The sequence below is a fragment of the Crocodylus porosus genome, unplaced genomic scaffold, assembly GCF_001723895.1.
Source record: "Crocodylus porosus isolate Cpor-Errol unplaced genomic scaffold, CroPor_comp1, whole genome shotgun sequence".
Lineage (NCBI taxonomy): Eukaryota > Metazoa > Chordata > Crocodylia > Crocodylidae > Crocodylus > Crocodylus porosus.
Genome location: NW_017728886.1, coordinates 89,741,739 through 89,755,735, shown reverse-complemented (window position 1 = coordinate 89,755,735; position 13,997 = coordinate 89,741,739). Strand labels below are relative to the sequence as shown.

Genomic DNA, 13,997 nt, shown 5'->3' with positions numbered 1-13,997 from the left:
TGCCCAAAATAATTGCCTGCCCCTGGTATAGAGCCATCTGCATTTAGATTTAGAATGTTGCTGATATCAAAAGCAAGGCTTTATGAGTGTGACTGTAATAAAAAATAGCCTGGAAAAAATTCTGTAGAAAATAAAGACTGAAATCACTGGGATTCTTAGATATTTTTTGTGTTCCTTCTCTGCAGCTTCATAGATTTCATAGACATTAGGGCTGGAAGTGACCTTGGAAGATCTTCGAGTCTAGTCCTCTGCCTAAAGCTATAGATTTTTTTCCTGTACTTGCAGATATTTTAGTTTCCTTGCTTTTAACTAGCCACTGGCTCTTTCTTGGGCTATGAAACTTATTGTAGCCGTTGGGAAAAAAAAGTAAGAAAGACCTTTTGCCAAAGACTACTCCCCTTTCACCCCCCACCCCCAGGACATTGTATTAAGCAGAAGCATCAATGGTTAGGAGAGAAAAAGATCACATCTTTTTTTCTTCTTCTTTAAAAACCAACAAGATACACAACAAGACCATTTCAGACTTTTTGGCATAAAAAAGCAGCAGAGCAGGGATCTGGTTTAGCAGCCTTTATTTATGCAGCAAAGGAATACTCATCCAAGTAGTCCCATTGCTGTCAGTAGGACAACTTGCCTGAGCAAAAATTGAAGAATCAGATGCCTGTGGTGTCTTCTTACAAAAGAATGACTCCCCCACAACCCAGTCCTGCCACAACACAACACAATACAATACAACACAACATCTGCTGAAGTTTTTGTGATTCAAAAGCCCCTGTCAGTTGGGAAAATTAAACTGGCCCCATGGAGCAGAGGCTCCAGTGACCAATTAGGACCTGCTTTACCAATGCCTTGTGTCAGTTGAAAAACCTGAGGCTTATTGGCAAGTGTCCTTGTCAGAAAAGTGTCCTGTAAGGAAAACTTTACAAGATTTGTTTGTGACAGACATAATTTCTCACTATGTGTGTGTGTGTGTGTGGGGGGGGGGAATCTCTTAAAGGTGTTTCAAGTCACCTGAAACTTTACAACGAGGTGGTTTTTGTTGTTGTTTTTTTTTAATGCCGCTAGGAGTAAGGTTTGTTAGATGCAACATATTTCCATCACATTTTGACTCGATATATTTTTGTATTACATTCCTGCAAGCAGCAAGATATCCCTGTTTGGTTTTTGTCGAATTATTATTTATTTAAGGCTTTTCTATAGCTTAATGATGCCCCTATTCTTCTATGGAATATTCCTACAGACAGAATTTTGGAGCCTGCTGTTCAGATGTGCTGTATTTCCCTAGCAGTGAACAATCACCATTGTTGGCTGCTAGAAAAAAAAATTCAGCACCACACCATGGCCTCTGCTCGACAAAACATAATGTGAAAAATGTTATCTTATTATTATTATTATTATTATTTTTAAGAACTGTTTTCAAGGTATTGCTGTTGGTTGGCTATCATAAAAGTTCCCTTGGTATAAATATATACGTATACAAAAGTTTGGTTCCCAGCTGAGCTCCAGTAATAAGGACGGACATGGATTATATATTTTTAAATTATTTACAGCTTGACAGTGTCTGTGGCTTTAAATTATTGATGCCAGTGACAGCAACTGTCAATGAGACAAAGCTTCCACTGAAAGCAGAGGCAGCAGCAAGCTACATATGCTGGGGACTTGTTCAGCTCAGCCCTTCTAGTCCTTTTCAGTAAGGAAAAGTGTCATTGTTCCTTCATCTTAGTTCACCTGCAAGAGATAATTATTAAAGGAGAAGTTTTGCACTATAGCTTTTGATTATAGAACTCTAAATACAACCAGAGTGCTCTAAATGACTGTCAAGAATGTCAAACTCATTTCAGTAAATGACTGAGTAATGAAAGCTTTCATCATTTTATATGCAAAGACATAGCAATAAAATACCCTGCTGCACTGGTAGGATCCCCCTGTGTGCCAGGGGAGTTTGGGGAGGTATTTTTGCTTCCATGACACACAGTACTTTCTGCAGCTGTCTCTGGGGCAACCTGTGTTCAGGGCAGTGACTATTGTACAAAAATCCGAGTTTCTTCAGAAGTGCTGGAGTATCATCTAATGATTTTGGAGGAGGGACTCAGGTCTCAGTTTGTATAGCAGCTATAGTCGTGAGGACCACAGATCATCCTTTTCCCTTATTATTGCCACTCTTTCTCTCTGACCTGTGCTGCTGTATCCTTCTGAATCTGTTCCTGTGTCTGATAGCTTCCAGTTATTTAAGATACAGAAGGGCATGCCTGGGCCTTAGTGTGTTAGCATGGGGTCTTATTTAGGTCTTTCATTTTCATTTTAGAAATGGGAGATCCCAGAGATTTGCAGTAACAGTGCAGTTACTGAAAAGGTCAGAAAGAGAAAAACAAACAGTGTTTGGATCTGGAATGTTGTTTGGGCCCATTACTACTAAAATGAGAGAAGATTCCTTCTGTGAAAACATCAGTGAACAGTGTGTGTACAATATACTTACTTGCTGAGTGGAAAAGAATTGTCTGGGATGTGAAATTACCTCCTGTACTATGTTGGGGATCAGGTGGCTATATTGGACAAAGACAAGTGCTGCATTAATAGTGGGGAAATGACTGAAGAATGAATTGCAGTAGAGAAGGAGAATCGCATATGTCTTCTTTTTATCTGCAGAGGGGAACCAGAAGTCTTTTCTTATGTTGTGGTTCTCAGAACAATGCTATTTTGAAATATCTATGAGATTAATCTGTAGGCGGACACATGTTTAATTTTGTAATCCCGCATTTTCCATGCTGCACAAGATGAGAAAGAGTCCACTTTATCATTATGGGTTGGGTTAAATCCTACTGACTGATTGAACTATGTTTGTTGGGTTGTTGTGAGTCTGTCTTCACTACCACCATGATGAACCTAAAACACTGCTGAGAACCACTCTCTTCCCTCTTGCTCTCCATCAGTGCATATCAAAGCCCAGTACATACATAGTATAGACTTTTTATTGCAGTTTTGAGAACATGCCAAAAAGCACAGGTGAGAGACAGCCCTGAGAAACTCTGGGAATATCCTCTGGGCTTCTTCTGACTTGTTTCATATCTTTTCTGGTCTTTGGCATGCACTGAGCAGAAGCAAGTGGCGAGGGAGGCCAGATCCCAGCCAGTACTTCCTCCTGGGTTCAGAGGCAGTGTAGATGGGGACTGGAAGAGAACTAGTATCAAAATGAGAAAGGCTGAGAGAGAAGGAGACAAGTAGGCACTAGAGACAGCAGAGTGGCACTGGTAGCACAACCCTGAGAAAAAAGCTACGCGAGAGAGGTTTTTTGGCTAAGTACTCATTCATAGAATCATAGAAAAGTAGGGTTGGAAAGGACCTCAGGAGGTCATTTAGTCCAATCCCCTGCTCAAAGCAGGAACACCCCCAATTACATCATCCTGGCCAAGGCTTTGTCTAGCCAGGTCTTAAAAATCTCCAAGGATGGAGCTTCCACAGAATCACTAGGTAACTCATTCCAGTGCTTTACTACCCTCCCGGTGAGAAAGTTTCTCCTAATATCTAACCTACACTTCCCTTGCAGCAACTTGAGACCATCACTCCTTGTTCTGTCATCTGCCACCACTGAGAACAGTCTAGCTCTATCCTCTTTTGAACCCCACTTCAGGTAGTTAAAAGGCTGCTATTAAGTCTCCTCTCAGTCTTCTTTTCTCCGGACTAAATAAGCCCAGTTCCCTTAGCCTCTCCTCAGAAGTCATGTGCCTCAGTGCCCTCATCATTTTCACTGCCTTCCATTGGACTCTCTCCAATTTGTCCACATTCTTTCTGTAGTGGGGGGCCAAAAACTGGACACAGTAATCCAGATGTGGCCTCACCAGTGCCAAATAAAGGGGAATAATAACTTGCCTTGATCTGCTGGCAATGCTCTTACTAATACAGCTCAGTATGTTGCTAGCCTTCTTAGCAACAAGGACACACTGTTGGCTTATATTCAGCTTATTGTCCACTGAAACCCCCAGGTCCTTTTCTGCAGAGCTTCTGCTTAGCCAGTCAATCCCCAGCCTATATTAGTGCATGGGACTAATACAGGCTGGGGACTTGTTCCGTCCTAAGTGTAGGAGCCTGCACATGTCCTTACTGAACATCATTAGATTTATTTTGGTCCAATCCTCCAATCTGTCTAGGTCTCTCTGAATCCTAGCCCTACCCCCTAGTATATCTACTACTTCCCCCACCTTGGTGTCACCTGTAAAGCCATCTTCCAGGTCACTAACAAAGATATTGAGCAAAACTGATGATGGGCAACTTGTGCCTCCCAAATCTGGGGGGGCACCAGATCGCCGATGGGGGGTGGGGGTGGAAAGAGTCATCTAGCAGCCTATCGCCAAGCCCAGAACCACCAGCAGGGAAACCGGAAGTGCATTTCCACCAGCACTTGTGGTTTCATGGCTGGCACTTCCAGGGGGTGCATGGCCAATCTCAGGGGTGTACATGCACCCATGTACACCCGCTATGTGTCACCAATGAAACCGACCCCAGGACCAAACCCTGGGGCCCTTGATCTTGGCTTTCAACTAGATATTGAGCCATTGATTACTACCCTTTGCGCCTGATGGTCCAGCCAGTTTTGTATCCACCTTATAGTCCATTCATCCAACCCATACTTCCTTTAGCTTGCTGGAGAGAATGCTGTGGGAGACTGTATCAAAAACCTTGCTAAAGTCAAGGTATATCACATCCACTGTTTTACCTGAACCCACAGAGCCAGCCATCATAGAGGCAATCAGGTTGGTCAGGTATGACTTCCCCTTAGTGAACCCAGGCTGACTGTTCCTAATCACCTTGTTCTCCTCAAAGTGTTTCGAGGACCTACTTCATGATTTTTCCAGGGACTGAGGTGAGGCTGACTGGTCTGTAGTTCCCCAGATGCTCTTCCTTCCCTTTCTTAAAGTTGGGCAGTATCTTTGCCCTTGAAGAAGGGTTTGGGATGGTCAGTAAAGAAACTGTCTCCCTTTGTTTGATTCCTCTGGTGCACAGGGGAGAGGGACTTTGGCCATGCTTTGTGAACAAACAGGACTGCAATATTTGACTTCATCATTTGTTTCTCCATCTAGCAGGAATAACCTGAATTTTGGGGATTCCAGGGAAATCCATTCTTCTCTCATTCTCTCACATAGTTCATATAGCTCTCACACAGCTCTGCCACCATTTACTTCAGAACAATGACTACTATATCAGATGAGAGTTTGTGCCAGGTTGGCAGTGACCTTCTGTTTTCAGTAGCCTGCAGAGATCTGTCTAATTGTGGGCTTAATCCCGTTCCCACTGAAGTCAGTGGTAATAACATCAGAGACAGAAGGAACAGGCTCTCTCTTTGATTCCACCAGTAATACCGTAAGTCAAGGGTCAACAACATATGGTTTGTGGGCCAGATTCGGCCCCCAGCTAATGCCCTAATTCTTAGAAGCACCTTCTTTGTTATTGTCTTAAAGATCTATGATTTAATTTACCTAATTCCTAGTGCCAGTAGAAAGCAATAATTTCAGAGATTACAGTAGCTCCTGGGGACAGAGGATCTTGCGTCTCACCCTCACCCACACCATTTACTCAGAATTTGCCCAAGAAACAAGGTCTGGGGCACTATCAATATAACATAATCTGTTTTTCATTCATATTTCTGAACGATGCCTATAATGAAGAGAATGCATCTGCACTGTCATTCAAACAAAACTTTGAACACACAGGGTGCATTTAGACAAGCGTGCATGTGCTGAGGCACTGCAAAATGCGCAATGCATGTGCACCAGTTCGTCACACTGCTAATTTGCAGTGCGGCACCAAAATTTGACACGGGGAGATTACAGCATCAAAAAAACCAAACCAAACCAAACCAAACTGAACCAAACCAAAAACCTGCCTCAAAAGAAGCAGTATGGTGCATGCTCTGGCTGCCAGCCTGGCTCTGAGCGGCTGGCTCAGTGCTGCTGCTGCCCAGGAGGCTCCCAGGACTCCAGGTAAGGCTGCTGGGGCTAGCACAGGTGCTGGCCCCAATCTCCCCTCCCCTACTCAGGGCACTTTGCCACGCGCTTGAGTATGCATGCAGGGGCATGCTCGGGGACACTGCTTTTTGCCCTGTGGCAAATGTGTGCCCCTCCACATGTGCTCTCGTTGGGATGCACCCACAGTGTTTTTTTCCGGGAATAAAAGGACAAAAATTTCTTTTGGTGTCTTGACCGTTAGGATTTTACATAGGAATTTAATGAGCTGTAGATGTGCACACCAGATGGCGCTGAAAGACTTCAGATTAGATACCTTCCTAAATCCAGCACAGTAATTTTGTTACTTTCCCTTGGAGAATGAGGGAAATTTGTGTTAAAAGGAACTATAAATTACATACATGCAGATGGTATATCTGGCTGCAGTCTTATCTGGGAACGATAGAGACATTAACCATTTATTTATTAGGTTACTTCAGTGGATAATTAACTGCCTGCAACATTGGGGATCAGGATGGGTGAAATTAATTCCAGCTTATGGGGTTTATCTAAGACCCTTTGTGCCACCTACATGTCTGCCTTTTAACTAAGTTGTGGTTAGGATCTTGTAGGAGCCTTTGCAGTGGGCTGAATTTCAACCTGCCTAAATAAGTAACCCATTAAAAGCTACTTGTGTGACAGGGAGAGGTATTTCAAGTTAGAGAGGCAAGGTGCTCTTATAGGGAAGGATTCCAAAGCATAAGAAGTGGCTACTTTGATTTTTTTCCTATCCTAGCTCTTACTTTCTCTTCCTCTTGCCTTCCTGGCAGTGATGAGAATAATAATCCAACCCACAAACACAGGCACATATGTACACACACGAAAAACGTGACAATTTATCTGACAGTACTGACATTCTCAGTATCATGTGACCTTGTCTGTGTTAAATTATAAGATGTTTATATCTTACACACAAATGGTTTTCACTGGGAAAAAACTTAGCAACCAAAATCTCAGACTCACAGCATAGATCAACATCTTCAAACTTAGGTGCATGCAGCAAGAAACCATTCCTAGATACATTCCTAAATAATGGATTTAGAGATATAGATTTGGACTCTCACGTTCGAAACATTTAACCATAGAATTTTAAAAGAAAGCTTTAATATTTAATAAAACCCCTCAACCTTTTGATTCAATTGCATAGTGAGTTAATAGAGGATAAAAAGAAGTGTTGAAATGGTTTTGTTAACCTTGTGGGAGTAACCAGAGCTGTACTGGACACCAAGACAAACTTAGCCAATAAAGAACTGGTAAAGGACTAAAAAGTGCATAGATCAGAAATATTTCTGCTGCCAGTCAATGCAGATTTTGAAAAGTAACATTTAATTCTCTATTTCCCCTTCCTAGAAAATACAAAGCTGATGATAATAAAATAGATGCATGTGAAAACTTTAATGCTAAATTAGCAAATTAAAAAAATTAGTTTTATTTTTTTGGCAGTGATTAACTTCTACAAAATGAGCGTGAAATTTCAGTGTAAGGTAAAAACCAGAACCATTTCTGAGTAAAGTTACATGAGATTCATTCCAAAAAAGTTCTATTTTTAAATCAAACCCATATCATTTGTCAGATTTCCATTCTAGAGACTCAGAATTCAAAATCCCTTCCAGGTGATATTAATTCACAAAAGAAACACAGATGTTTTGCATGCTTTCAGTGGGACAATGGCCACCAGGTGAAAAGTTCCACAATAAAAAGCGCAAGCTTCAACCCATCCAAAAATATACCTTTCCCCAAAGATTTTGAACCATAATGAAATGATGAGTGTTTTCACAAATGAATAAGTGATATGGAGAAATATCAAGGGATTACAATATTGGATGAATATTCATATATCTTATTTTGAAGCAGTGACAATATAATTTTATTAAACTACTAGAGACAATTTGGACTATGATTAAGAATGTATTTCCAAGTCATCAAGTTGCTTTGTTTTTCAAAATAGTCTTAGTTTGCAATTACAGAATGCTTGTAATAACCTGCCTTGTTAATTCTCTTTAATCATGTCATAGGAAATGTATAGATACACTCCTTACTACAAAACAGAGATCAAACCTGTGAAATATCAAAAGCTGTCACATGTCAAGTTTGTTATGTCTTGCAGCTCTGTATCTGTATGTTCATATATTATATTGGAAACAGGATTCAATTATCTTTCTTTCTTGGGTGGCTATTTAACTGATTGTGACTTCTCCCTTCTGGGCAGACACACCATCCCTAGCAGGAGCTGTTTACAGCACTGTATTGACTGTGTGGTTTGTACACAGCAACATCACTTCTCACTACATTTAAAAGAATTCTTTGCATATTCTTTGCGTTCTCCCTCCTATCATGTCTTTCGAACAGTTCAAATGGCTTCCCAGGATGCTGTTACTGTTGGAGCAGCTGTAGCTATTCTTATTTTCTTTATGGTTTCTATACTTGCAAATTGGATTTAATGGACTTCCTTGGAGATTAAGGTCAGATTCTCTCCTGTGCTTAGTACAGAAAAAGTTGTCTGCTCCTATTCTGCAGTATGTGAAAGCTAAATTGGAACACTTAACCCTATTCATTACACTCAGGTGTAGGAATAGGAACAGGGACAATTAGTACCGGAGGCATGGGAAATCCCGATTCCCAGTTAATCAAAACATTTAGATAATTGTGGATGGGGGAAAATAGGGCCTCTATGGAGCCTGCAAACCCACTCACAACAGACAGACCCCCCACTTGGGGTCATAGCCCTTCATTTGGGAAATGCTGTGCTAGAGCTCAGAGTGATTCAGCCATGCCCTAGCTGTACCCCTCACATGCACCTATGCAGTAGTGGGATTCAGTAGGGCACCCAGCTAACCATTGATAGTGCTACAGATGTGATTGTCACAGCAATACAGAAGAACAGCTTTCCACCTGGTGACCTGCAGGGCGTAAGTCGTCCAGAAATTAGTATGTTGCTCCCCAGGCTCCTACCCAATCACCACCCTGCTTATCTCTCTGACTGCTGTTGCAGCCAGGGTCTGTAGGCTCCTTGCTCCCTCAGCTTTCGCTTCCTGCTCTTGCCTTGGCAGCAGGGTGACACAGCCCACAGCACCAGGGGAACTGAGGTAGGGCCACATGTGCACGTGGTATGGAGTTAGGGGTGCTACCAATGTGTATGGTGCAATAGCTGCCCCTATCCACCATGCAACGGTGACAAGAGAGGCTGTCCACACACAGGATACAGCATTTTGCAGGAAGGGGAGCTGCTTATGGTGCAGGGGAGGAAAGTGCTGCCCGTGTGCACAGAGCAGTGGCTACTCATGTCCAATGCAGTGGTGTGTATGTGGGGGGGAGCTCCTGCCCACATGGTGCAGCTGGGGGAGTGCAGCTTGTGGCCTGTGGCTTGCATTAGTGCAACCCCTTGCATTGTGAGGCCCGCACTGGTGTGGCCCATGCAGTGTGTGATCCCTGGCCACTTAGAAACCGGACAGCCCCATAGAAGAGAATGTGACCCTCTGTTTAGCATCTGACTAGGAAAAGCAGGCACTGTAGCAGTGCAAGTTTCCTTTCCTGGGTCATGCACATACTTTAGCCCTGTTCTTTAAAGCAGCACCTCTGGCAGTGAGACAAGAGAGCAGAATCTATGGCCAGGAAATCCTTGGGCTTTTCCCTCAATTTCCAAGAGTACTAATTGTGAAATGGACACCAGTCCACTAAGAAATTAGCTGCCATCAATAATGCATACCAAAGGATCACATGCTTCATAGATCTTTAGGCTAAACTCATTGCATACAGTACACACTCCTACATTCCCCACCCCCCACCCATAAGAGGTCAGGGGCATCCCACACCTGTCTCCCTCCTGTCCCTGTCTCATGCCAAAGGGCTGTGTGCACCACATCTTTTCCTCTGCTATGTCTTCTGACTGTCCCTCATAGCTCTCTGACATTATGCCATACTCCCCTGTACCCCATGTCACAGACTATTTGCTTCCCTTTCTCCCAATTTTCCCACTCATTTAAAAAATGAGTTCCCCAGACAGAGCAGTCTGGGCAGGCACTGCAAAGCTCTTGGTGTTGTTATGCATAGTCAGTTGGAACCAGACATTGAGCAAAGCAGAACTTTCGCAAAAATTTTAAGCACTTAATGATCACTGAATACCACTTGGGACTAGGAGTAAAAAGGAAGCAAGAAAACAGCCTCAGTGGAAGAGCTGAAACTCTCTGGAAACTTGGAGAACAACTGAAGAGAAGATTTAAACAGCACTTTGCTTTGTATTTGCAACCAATGGGTGAAAACAGAAAATGAAGACAGACAGAATGTGGCCTTATTTCTGAGAACAGCTAGCTTGAAAGTACTTGATGTGTTTAACAGTTTTCAGTTCACTCAGGCAAAGAAGGCTAGCTCTGAAAAGAGAGAAATTTGAGTACCATTCTTCATGTAAAAATAAAATACAAGAGGGAGATGTTTTTAAACAGGGACTACAAAAAGAAGGTGAAACCATGAAGGAGTTCATGATACGTCTAAGGATGAAGGGCCGATCTGACAATTTTGAGGGATTAACAAAGTTGCTAATAGAAAACCAGATCCTATTAGTGACTAAAAATGGGAACAAAACAATTCTGAGAGAGATTACAGGCAGAGCTAGAATTAACTCTTGACATCGAAATTAGAATTTACCAAGGGAAGTTGGTCATGCCATCCAGAATGAAGCTTAGAGATGGGGCTCTGACCCTGGAGACATGATGCAGAATGCTGTGCAGGATTGGAGGCAAAAAGGTAGGCAGGGTTCAGAGGCCAGCAAAAACAACCATGGAACTTCACATGTCGTGGTAATCAACACAAGTCAAGGACATGGGAAAAGATACAAGGACTGTAGTGGATTATATGGTTTAAAGAGGGTTGTAAGTGCCTGTGAAGTGTCCATAGCACAGATAAAAAGGTCAATGACAACACCACCTAATCAGGTGAATTTTTCATTGGAGCAAGGGACACTATTAGAGTAGATGAATGGATGGTGATCCCTAAGGGGTAATAGTAACATGTTAAATTTGTGAAGGTCCATGCATTTAGGCAGTTTGCAGTGACACTTAGCTTTAAATCTGTAACCACTATAGTACATATTATCTTCTGCCTAATGGGTTGATAGGAAACAAAAAAGCATAAAGCAACCGCTGAAAAAAACCTGGGCTCCTTGACCTTCTGGGATTTCATAGTGTCAGGATACTAGCAGTAAGCTCCAGTCAGCCTGTTGAGCTAGCAGTAATACGTTCGGTCATTTACCCCTACCCACCACCTGTTTGGATAGCATGCCTCTGGTGACTGATCATCATAAACTACTCAACTCTCACACTCCCAAGTGCCTTACTTCCTTATTCCTGATTTCTGTCTCTTGGCTTTTGTTCCCCAGCCTGGACCCACTGGTCTCAGTCATGGCCCTAACCACTGAGCAAGACCACTCACAGGGAGCCAACAAACCAGGCTGGAATTATCTACCTGCTGTGTTGCCTGTAAAATGGGATCCTGAAAAACTTGGGAATCTGTCTGATCATGAGCCTGTGGACTTGGATTTCCAGTCTTCTGACTCAAGCTGCCAGGAGGGCTGGTTATATGACCCAAGAGCCTGGAAGTTGTCTATAACCTATGGCCCATGACCTAGGTCCCCCATTAATGCATGACACAGGCCTATGTGCTCTTCAAATTTCATAGGAATTGACATCTTCCCATGGAATGTTTCAGTGTACATGACTCAATCTTTGTTTTTCCATTAGGAAACAGTCTGCCACAGTGCAAGTGCTTACTACCATGAATAGTGCTCATGACTGAGTAATTCCAATGAACTCACTCTAACTTCTAAAATCAGTGACATAAAATTAATAGGGCCCAACTCTAATGGTTTGGATGACTTCATTTGGCTCAGGATCTGAGGGACATCTACTACTGGATCAGCCCTGCTCTAATTTGCAACTGTTTGCAGGGTCCCCTATACCACTGGGGAAATCAGAGATTGCTGGTGTACAGCAGCTCTTTGGCTAGGGTCACTTCTCTAAGAAACTCTACTATGCCAAGAGGAAATTCAGAGAAAGTCACAAAGACATGTCCATTAGCCCTGCACCACACAGGGATTTTCCTGTACTATTTAGACAATTGACTAAATTGTCTTTCAATGCTTTGTTTTGGCAGGAATCAGCCCCAGAGGGACCAGAATTTGGCTCGATATCTTTCATAGGCACCACAATTAGAGGCTAATCACTGCTATACTCACAGTAATAAGCATACATAGATGCCTTGCCTATGCTTGCTAGGTGCATTAGCAAGAAGTGGCCCTTTGTCAAAATACTGTAAGATGTAACAGGAATATATGTTGTAGTATAGTATACTTATTTCTATAAAAAATTTAAAAGAAAACCCACACCAAGTTCTTTTCTTATGGCTATACAGTTCTCTCTTCTGGTTCTGATTTCCATGGTGCTGTCTTTATTGCCACATCTACCTTTGAACAACATTTCAGAAGACAAATTCTGACTTATTGCCTTCCCTATTCTGATTTATTGCCATACCAAATTCTCATTACCTTACCATACCAAATCTTCCCATGAGAGACCTTTCCTTTCTGTCTTTAGCTCTGTTTATATCAGTTAAACTCGCTGATTGCCAAGAGAAATTAAGAAAATACAACGATCATTTCTGTTGCTGACAGGTCTTTTAAATATTAGTGAAAGATGTGTTTCTGGAACAATTTTCTGTCTTTACTTCCCTACCCCCTACCCAAACTGTATGCTGACCTTGCAGTGCATCTGGATCAAATTTACAGTGATGTAATTGGAAAAGCATTGTGGATGAATGTATCCCACTGATGGAAATTAAGCTGCATGAGTATTTTGCTGTTGTTGGTGATTTAAGGTGAACATAGCAGTATGACTCTTGAGTATCAGAATGAAGTAGAGTGTACCACTACATAGTAATAACATTTGTATTTGACCTTAAGAGGTGATGTTCAGAACATTCTATTTCAAAAAGTCATCTTAAAAATCTTGTTTTTCTGTTTTCCACAAATATTTCAGGAATTTGTGTCTGCAATACTCTCTTGTTTATTTGAGACATGCTCCTGGCTAGAGGCTAGATTCGCTGCAGATATAAATGGAAGTCAGCACAGAAGCTGCCCTAAATTTTCCAGAAAGATGCTATTTTGAAGAGTAGAAACAGAAGTTTTAAGAAGTAGTTTTGTGATCTAGCTTGCATATGTATAAGGATAGGCAGAAGTGTTCATTTATAGATTTGAAAGACTGCATTCTGAGTATAACTACGCCAGTAAACAAAAATACATTTATCTTGCATGTTGTGCACAAATGATAATTACAACTTTCTCATCAACAGATTCTGCAGAGGAAGGGAAAAATGCTGACAGAAAGAGAAATGCCACTTTCCAATACTCCAAAGTATAGACAGAAAACACACCACCTGATGCTATCCACTGTGTTACTTATCACTGTTTACTCTATCCTGATGTATTACATGATGGTTCAACTAAGGTTGTGTTGATACTGTTACCATACTGGATATCAATAGATTGCAATACTGATAACAACTAGCACTGTGCAAGTTGTATAGGGGTTTTTTTTTTTCATAAGCAAGTGGTTCATTCCTCTGTACAGACCATACAACAATTTTGTTGGCAGTGGGTAATTTTGAAGCCAAGAATGCCAAGATCCACTGAGGTCTTTCCAAGACTTGAAAAGCTACAGCATCACTTAATCTTGAGTTGTTTAATGTCTCTTCTGGTAATCACTGTCCCCTCCTGTTATAATACAGGTAGACTGCTGTGACTCTATTAGCTGTTCTCTCTGGAATTTCACTACAAGTGATTGCTAGAACAAGGAGTGTATATTACAGAACTACAGCGAGAAGGGACAAGCTGCTAAGTGTGGCTTGTCATGTCACTGAGACCTACCAGCTGATCAGAAATTAGTAGTATTCTTATTTCTTCTTTTCCAAGGCAAAGGCAAACTAGTTCAGCTCTAGTATTTGTATGGTCTGAGT

At 41.9% G+C, this 13,997-nt stretch overlaps 1 long non-coding RNA gene across 2 annotated transcripts in view; it reads left to right on the top strand.

Annotated features, from left to right (window-relative positions):
* The window catches only part of LOC109312761, a 42,961-nt gene extending 29,348 nt beyond the window's left edge, over window positions 1-13,613 (top strand). Inside the window, exons 2-3 of one of the 2 annotated variants that reach the window (XR_002101898.1) lie at window positions 11,368-11,467; window positions 13,335-13,613. This is a non-coding gene — a long non-coding RNA (uncharacterized LOC109312761). Of the gene's footprint in view, window positions 1-11,367 lie in introns of both variants that reach the window. The other variant, XR_002101897.1, reaches the window with a different exon arrangement.
* The last annotated feature ends 384 nt before the right edge of the window (window positions 13,614-13,997 follow it).